Source organism: Amblyomma americanum, chromosome 5 (assembly GCF_052857255.1).
Source record: "Amblyomma americanum isolate KBUSLIRL-KWMA chromosome 5, ASM5285725v1, whole genome shotgun sequence".
Lineage (NCBI taxonomy): Eukaryota > Metazoa > Arthropoda > Arachnida > Ixodida > Ixodidae > Amblyomma > Amblyomma americanum.
Window position 1 is genome coordinate 12707869 of NC_135501.1, and position 9264 is coordinate 12717132.

Here is a 9264-nt window from a genome sequence, read left to right on the forward strand (position 1 = left end):
GCAATCCGGGAGCGTAGTACAGAAAAGCTTGTAAGAACAAGGCCCATCTTCGAGATGCTGCCATACGTGAAGTCTCGATGCGCGCGTTTTCATCACGGTCGCCGTCGATGGTCCTTGCACGTTCTCCAATTCAATCAAGATAGCAAGATGTCTCGTTAATTCCTGCGTTCAGTGGTCTTCGACGTCGTTCATTCGCAGAGCCGTGCTAGAAGCATCCTGCAATCCGGGAGCGTAGTACAGCAGAGCTTGTAAGAAAAGGGCCCATCATCGAGAAGCTTCCATTCGTGAAGTCTCGATGTGCGCGTTTTCATCACAATGGCCGTCGATGATCCTTGCACATTCTCCATTTCATTCAATATAGCAAGATGCCTCGTTAATTCCTGCGTTCAGTGGTCTTCGACGTCGTTCATTCCAAGAGCCGTCCTAGAAGCATCCTGCAATCCGGAAGCGTAGTACAGCAGAGCTTGTAAGAACAAGGTTCATCATCGAGATGCTGCCATACGTGAAGTCTCGATGCGCGCGTTGTCATCACGGTTGCCGTCGATGGTCCTTGCACGTTCTTCATTTCATTCTATATAGCAAGATGCCACGTTAATTCCTGCGTTCGGTGGTCTTCGACGTCGTACATTCGCACAGCCGTCCTAGAACAATCCTGCAATCCGGGAGCGTAGTAGAGAAAAGCTTGTAAGAACAAGGCCCATCATCGCGATGCTGCCTTACGTGAAGTCTCGATGCGCTCGTTTTCATCACGGTGGCCGTCGATGGTCCTTGCACGCTCTCTATTTCATTCAATATAGCATGATGCCACGTTGATTCATGCGTTCGGTGGTCTTCGACGTCGTTCATTCGCAGAGCCGTCCTAGAAGCATCCTGCAATCCGGGAGCATAGTACAGAAAAGCTTGTAAGAACAAGCCCCATCATCGAGATTCTGCCATACATGAAGTCTCGATGCGCGCGTTGTCATCACGGTGGCCGTCGATGGTCCTTGCACGTTCTCCATTTCATTCAAGGTCGCAATATGCCTGGTTAATTCCTGCGTTCGGTGGTCTTCGACGTAGTTCATTCGCAGAGCCGTCCTAGAAGAATCCTGCTATCCGGGAGCGTAGTACAGCAGAGCTTGTAAGAACAGTGCCCATCATCGAGATGCTGCCATACGTGAAGTCTCGAAGCGAGTGTTCACATCACGGTGGCCTCCGATGGTCCTTGCACGTTCTACATTTCATTCAAGATAGCAATATGCCTCATTAATTCCTGCGTTCAGTGGTCTTCAACGTCGTTCATTCGCAGAGCCGTCCTAGAAGCATTCTGTAATCCGGGAGCGTAGTACAGCAAAGCTTGTAAGAACAAAGCCCATCATCGAGATGCTGCCATACGTGAAGTCTTGATGCGCGCGTTGTCGTCACGGTGGCCGTCGACGGTCCTTGCACGTTCTCCATTTCATTCAAGATAGCAATATGCCTCGTTAATTCCTGCGTTCAGTGGTCTTCGACGTCGTTCATTCGCAGAGCCGTCCTAAGAGCATCCTGCAATCCTGGAGCGTAGAGTATCAGAGCTTGTAAGAACAGGGTGCATCATCGAGGTGCTGCCATACGTGAACTCTCGATGCGCGCGTTTTCATCACGGTGGCGGTTGATGGTCCTTGCACGTTCTTCATTTCTTTCAATATAGCAAGATGCCACGTTAATTCCTGAGTTCGGTGGTCATCGACGTCGTTCATTCGCAGAGCCGTCCTAGAAGCATCCTGCAATCCACGAGCGTAGTACAGCAAAGCTTGTAAGAACAGGGCCCATCATCGAGATGCTGCCATACGTGAAGTCTCGATGCGCGCGTTGTCTTCACGGTGGCCGTCGATGGTCCTTGCACGTTCTCCCTTTCTTTCAATATAGCAAGATGCCACGTTAATTCCTGCGTTCGGTGGTCTTCGACGTCGTTCATCCGCAGAGTTGTCCTAGAAGCATCCTGCAATCCACGAGCGTAGTACAGCAAAGCTTGTAAGAACAGGGCCCATCATCGAGATGCTGCCATACGTGAAGTCTCGATGCGCGCGTTGTCTTCACGGTGGCCGTCGATGGTCCTTGCACGTTGTCCATTTCATTCAAGATAGCAAGATGCCAGGGTAATTCCTGCGTGCGGTGGTCTTCGACGTCGTTCATTCGCAGAGCCGTCCTAGAAGCATCCTGCAATGCGGGAGCGTAGTTCAGAACAGCTTGTAAGAGCAGGGTCCGTCATCGAGAAGCTTCCATACGTGAAGTCTCGATACTCGCGTTGTGATCACGGTGGCCGTCGATGGGCCTTGCACGTTCTCCATTTCATTCAATATAGCAAGATGCCACGTTAATTCCTGCGTTCGGTGGTCTTCGACGTCGTTCATTCGCAGAGCCGTCCTAGAAGCATCCTGCAATCCGGGAGCGTAGTACGGAAAAGCTTGTACGAACTAGGCCCATCAACGAGATGCTGCCATACGTGAAGTCTCGATGCGCGCGTTGTCACCTCGGCGGCCGGCGATGATCCTTGCACGTTCTTCATTTCATTCAATATAGCAAGATGCCACGTTAATTCCTGCGTTCGGTGGTCTTCGACGTCGTTCATTCGCAGAGCCGTCTTAGAAGAATCCTGCAATCCGGGAGCGTAGTACAGAAAAGCTTGTAAGAGCAAGGCCCATCTTCGAGATGCTGCCATACGTGAAGTCACGATGCGCGCGTTTTCATCACGGTGGCCGTCGATGGTCCTTGCACGTTCTCCAATTCAATCAAGATAGCAGGATGTCTCGTTAATTCCTGCGTTCAGTGGTCTTCGACGCCGTTCATTCCCAGAGCTGTCCTAGAAGCATCCTGCAATCCTGGAGCGCAGTACAGCAGAGCTTGTATGAACAGGGTCCGTCATCGAGAAGCTTCCATACGTGAAGTCTCGATGTGCGCGTTTTCATCACGGTGGCCATCGATGGTGCTTGCACATTCTCCATTTCATTCAATATAGCAAGATGCCTCTTTAATTCCTGCGTTCAGTGGTCTTCGACGTCGTTCATTCCGAGAGCCGTCCTAGAAGCATCCTGCAATCCGGAAGCGTAGTACAGCAGAGCTTGTAAGAACAGGGTCCATCATTGAGATGCTGCCATACGTGAAGTCTCGATGCGCGTGTTGTCATCACGGTGGCCATCGATGGTCCTTGCACGTTCTTCATTTCATTCTATATAGCAAGATGCCACGTTAATTCCTGCGTTCGGTGGTCTTCGACGTCGTACATTCGCATAGCCGTCCTAGAACAATCCTGCAATCCGGGAGCGTAGTAGAGAAAAGCTTGTAAGAACAAGGCCCATCATCGCGATGCTGCTTAACGTGAAGTCTCGATGCGCGCGTTTTCATCACGGTGGCCGTCGATGGTCCTTGCACGCTCGCTATCTCATTCAATATAGCGAGATGCCACGTTGATTCCTGCGTTCGGTGGTCTTCGACGCCGTTCATTCGCAGAGCTGTCCTAGAAGCATCCTGCAATCCGGGAGTGTAGTACAGCCGAGCTTGTAAGAACAGGGTCCGTCATCGAGATGCTTCCATACGTGAAGTCTCGATGCGCGCGTTTTCATCACGGTGGCCGTCGATGGTCCTTGCACCTTCTCCATTTCATTCAATATAGCAAGATGCCTCGTTAATTCCTGCGTTCAGTGGTCTTCGACGTCGTTCATTCGCAGAGCCGTGCTAGAAGCATCCTGCAATCCGGGAGCATAGTACAGCAAAGTTTGTAAGAACCGGGCACATCATCGAGATGCTGCCATACTTGAACTCTCGATGCGCGCGTTTTCATCACGGTGGCCGTCGATAGTCCTTGAACGTTCTCCATTTCTTTCAATATAGCAAGATGCCACGTTAATTCCTGCGTTCGGTGGTCTTCGACGTCGTTCATTCGCAGAGCCGTGCTAGAAGCATCCTGAAATCCGGGAGCATAGTACAGCAAAGCTTGTAAGAACATGGCCCATCATCGAGATGCAGCCATACGTGAAGTCTCGATGCGCGCGTTGTCATCACGGTGGCCGTCGACGGTCCTTGCACGTTCTCCATTTCATTCAAGATAGCAAGATGTCTCGTTAATTCCTGCGTTCAGTGGTCTTCGACGTCGTTCATTCGCAGAGCCGTCCTAAGAGCATCCTGCAATCCGGGAGCGTAGTACATCAGAGCTTGTAAGAAAAGGGCCCATCATCGAGATGCTGCCATACGTGAAGTCTCGATGCGCGCGTTGTCATCACGGTGGCCGTCGATGGGCCTTGCACGTTCTCCATTTCATTCAAGATAGCAAGATGTCTCGTTAATTCCTGCGTTCAGTGGGCTTCGACGTCTTTCATTCGCAGAGCCGTCCTAAGAGCATCCTGCAATCCGGGAGCGTAGTACATCAGAGCTTGTAAGAAAAGGGCCCATCATCGAGATGCTGCCATACGTGAAGTCTCTTAGTAAAACACGTTGCGGGGCTAGTTGGTTATGCATATTGTTTCGTTAAAATTTAAGCAGCGCTAACTTTTAGGACGAATACACAGAAGACATGACAGGACGGGCGCTGGTCCTGTCTCGATGCGCGCGTTGTCATCACGGTGGCCGTCGATGGGCCTTGCACGCTCTCAATTTCATTCAATATAGCAAGATGCCACGTCAATTCCTGCGTTCGGTGGTCTTCGAAGTCGTTCATTCGCAGAGCCGTCCTAGAAGCATCCTGCAATCCGGGAGCGTAGTACAGAAAAGCTTGTACGAACAAGGCCCATCATCGAGATGCTGCCATACGTGAAGTCTCGATGCGCGCGTTGTCACCACGGCGGCCGTCGATGGTCCTTGCACGTTCTTCATTTCATTCAATATAGCAAGATGCCACGTTAATTCCTGCGTTCGGTGGTCTTCGACGTCGTTCATTCGCAGAGCCGTCCTAGAAGAATCCTGCAATCCGGGAGCGTAGTACAGAAAAGCTTGTAAGAACAAGGCCCATTTTCGAGATGCTGCCATAAGTGAAGTCTCGATGCGCGCGTTGTCATCACGGTGGCCGTCGACGGTCCTTGCACGTTCTCCATATCATTCAAAATAGCAAGATGCCTCGTTAATTCCTGCGTTCGGTGGTCTTCTACGTCGTTCATTCCAAGAGCTGTCCTAGAAGCATCCTGCAATCCGGGAGCGTAGTATATCAGAGCTTGTAAGAACAGGGTCCATCATCGAGATGCTGCCATACGTGAACTCTCGATCCGCGCGTTTTCATCACGGTGGCGGTTGATGGTCCTTGCACGTTCATTTCTTTCAATATAGCAAGATGCCACGTTAATTCCTGAGTTCGGTGGTCTTCGACGTCGTTCATCCGCAGAGCCGTCCTAGAAGCATTCTGCGATCCACGAGCGTAGTACAGCAAAGCTTGTAAGAACAGGGCCCATCATCGAGATGCTGCCATACGTGAAGTCTCGATGCGCGCGTTGTCACCACGGTTGCCGTCGATGGTCCTTGCACGTTCTCCCTTTCCTTCAATATAGCAAGATGCCACGTTAATTCCTGCGTTCGGTGGTCTTCGAAGTCGTTCATTCGCAGAGCCGTCCTAGAAGCATCCTGCAATCCACGAGCGTAGTACAGCAAAGCTTGTAAGAACAAGGCCCATCATCGTGATGCTGCCATACGTGAAGTCTCGATGCGCGCGTTGTCACCACGGTTGCCGTCGATGGTCCTTGCACGTTCTCCATTTCATTCAAGATAGCAAGATGCCACGTTAATTCCTGCGTGCGGTGGTCTTCGACGTCGTTCATTCGCAGAGCCGTCCTAGAAGCATCCTGCAATGCGGGAGCGTAGTACAGAACAGCTTGTAAGAACCGGGTCTGTCATCGAGAAGCTTCCATACGTGAAGTCTCGATACTCGCGTTGTCATCACGGTGGCCGTCGATGGGCCTTGCACGTTCTCCATTTCATTTAATATAGCAAGATGCCATGTTAATTCCTGCGTTCGGTGGTCTTCGACGTCGTTCATTCGCAGAGCCGTCCTAGAAGCATCCTGCAATCAACGAGCGTAGTACAGCAAAGCTTGTAAGAACAGGGCCCATCATCGAGATGCTGCCATACGTGAAGTCTCGATGCGCGCGTTGTCATCACGGTGGCCGTCGATGGGCCTTGCACGTTCTCCATTTCATTCAAGATAGCAAGATGTCTCGTTAATTCCTGCGTTCAGTGGTCTTCGACGTCGTTCATTCGCAGAGCCGTCCTAAGAGCATCCTGCAATCCGGGAGCGTAGTACATCAGAGCTTGTAAGGAAAGGGCCCATCATCGAGATGCTGCCATACGTGAAGTCTCTTAGTAAAACACGTTGCGGGGCTACTTGGTTATGCATATTCTTTCGTTAAAATTCAGGCAGCGCTAACTTTTAGGACGAATACACAGAAGACATGACAGGACGGGCGCTGGTCCTGTCTCGATGCGCGCGTTGTTATCACGGTGGCCGTCGATGGGCCTTGCACGTTCTCCATTTCATTCAATATAGCAAGATGCCACGTTAATTCCTGCGTTCGGTGGTCTTCGACGTCGTTCATACGCAGAGCCGTCCTAGAAGCATCCTGCAATCCGGGAGCATAGTACAGCAAAGTTTGTAAGAACAGGGCCCATCATCGAGATGCTGCCATACGTGAAGTCCCGATGCGCGCGTTGTCTTCACGGTGGCCGTCGATGGTCCTTGCACGTTCTTCATTTCATTCAATATAGCAAGATGCCACGTTAATTCCTGCGTTCGGTGGTCTTCGACGTCGTTCATTCCAAGAGCCGTCCTAGAAGCATCCTGCAATCCGGGAGCGTAGTACAGAAAAGCTTGTAAGAACAAGGCCCATTTTCGAGATGCTGCCATAAGTGAAGTCTCGATGCGCGCGTTGTCATCACGGTGGCCGTCGACGGTCCTTGCACGTTCTCCATATCATTCAAAATAGCAAGATGCCTCGTTAATTCCTGCGTTCGGTGGTCTTCGACGTCGTTCATTCCAAGAGCTGTCCTAGAAGCATCCTGCAATCCGGGAGCGTAGTATATCAGAGCTTGTAAGAACAGGGTCCATCATCGAGATGCTGCCATACGTGAACTCTCGATCCGCGCGTTTTCATCACGGTGGCGGTTGATGGTCCTTGCACGTTCATTTCTTTCAATATAGCAAGATGCCACGTTAATTCCTGAGTTCGGTGGTCTTCGACGTCGTTCATCCGCAGAGCCGTCCTAGAAGCATTCTGCGATCCACGAGCGTAGTACAGCAAAGCTTGTAAGAACAGGGCCCATCATCGAAATGCTGCCATACGTGAAGTCTCGATGCGCGCGTTGTCACTACGGTTGCCGTCGATGGTCCTTGCACGTTCTCCCTTTTCTTCAATATAGCAAGATGCCACGTTAATTCCTGCGTTCGGTGGTCTTCGACGTCGTTCATTCGCAGAGCCGTCCTAGAAGCATCCTGCAATCCACGAGCGTAGTACAGCAAAGCTTGTAAGAACAAGGCCCATCATCGTGATGCTGCCATACGTGATGTCTCGATGCGCGCGTTGTCACCACGGTTGCCGTCGATGGTCCTTGCACGTTCTCCATTTCATTCAAGATAGCAAGATGCCACGTTAATTCCTTCGTGCGGTGGTCTTCGACGTCGTTCATTCGCAGAGCCGTCCTAGAAGCATCCTGCAATGCGGGAGCGTAGTACAGAACAGCTTGTAAGAACCGGGTCTGTCATCGAGAAGCTTCCATACCTGAAGTCTCGATACTCGCGTTGTCATCACGGTGGCCGTCGATGGGCCTTGCACGTTCTCCATTTCATTTAATATAGCAAGATGCCACGTTAATTCCTGCGTTCGGTGGTCTTCGACGTCGTTCATCCGCAGAGCTGTCCTAGAAGCATCCTGCAATCAACGAGCGTAGTACAGCAAAGCTTGTAAGAACAGGGCCCATCATCGAGATGCTGCCATACGTGAAGTCTCGATGCGCGCGTTGTCATCACGGTGGCCGTCGATGGGCCTAGCACGTTCTCCATTTCATTCAAGATAGCAAGATGTCTCGTTAATTCCTGCGTTCAGTGGTCTTCGATGTCGTTCATTCGCAGAGCCGTAATAAGAGCATCCTGCAATCCGGGAGCGTAGTACATCAGAGCTTGTAAGAAAAGGGCCCATCATAGAGATGCTGCCATACGTGAAGTGTCTTTAGTAAAACACGTTGCGGGGCTACTTGGTTATGCATATTCTTTCGTTAAAAATCAGGCAGCGCTAACGTTTAGGACGAATACACAGAAGACATGACAGGACGGGCGCTGGTCCTGTCTCGATGCGCGCGTTGTCATCACGGTGGCCGTCGATGGGCCTTGCACGTTCTCCATTTCATTCAATATAGCAAGATGCCACGTTAATTCCTGCGTTCGGTGGTCTTCGACGTCGTTCATACGCAGAGCCGTCCTAGAAGCATCCTGCAATCCGGGAGCATAGTACAGCAAAGTTTGTAAGAACAGGGCCCATCATCGAGATGCTGCCATACGTGAAGTCTCGATGCGCGCGTTGTCTTCACGGTGGCCGTCGATGGTCCTTGCACGTTCTTCATTTCATTCAATATAGCAAGATGCCACGTTAATTCCTGCGTTCGGTGGTCTTCGACGTCGTTCATTCCAATAGCCGTCCTAGAAGCATCCTGCAATCCGGGAGCGTAGTATATCAGAGCTTGTAAGAACAGGGTCCATCATCGAGATGCTGCCATACGTGAAATCTCGATACTCGCGTTTTCATCACGCTCGCCGTCGATGGTCCTTGCACGTTCTCCATTTCATTCAATATAGCAAGATGCCTCGTTAATTCCTGCGTTCTGTGGTCTTCGACGTCGTTCATTCGCAGAGCCGTCCTAGAAGAATCCTGCAATCCGGGAGCGTAGTACAGAAAAGCTTGTAAGAACAAGGCCTATTATCGAGATGCTGCCATACGTGAAGTCTCGATGCGCGCGTTTTCTTCACGGTGGCCGTCGATGGTCCTTCCACGTTCTCCATTTCAATCAAGATAGCAAGATGTATCGTTAATTCCTGCTTTCAGTGGTCTTCGACGCCGTTCATTCGCAGAGCTGTCCAAGAAGCATCCTGCAATCCTGGAGCATAGTACAGCCGAGCTTGTAAGAACAGGGTCCGTCATCGAGATGCTTCCATACGTGAAGTCTCGATGCGCGCGTTTTCATCACGGTGGCCGTCGATGGTCCTTGCACCTTCTCCATTTCATTCAATATAGCAAGAAGCCTCGTTAATTCCTGCGTTCAGTGGTCTTCGACGTCGTT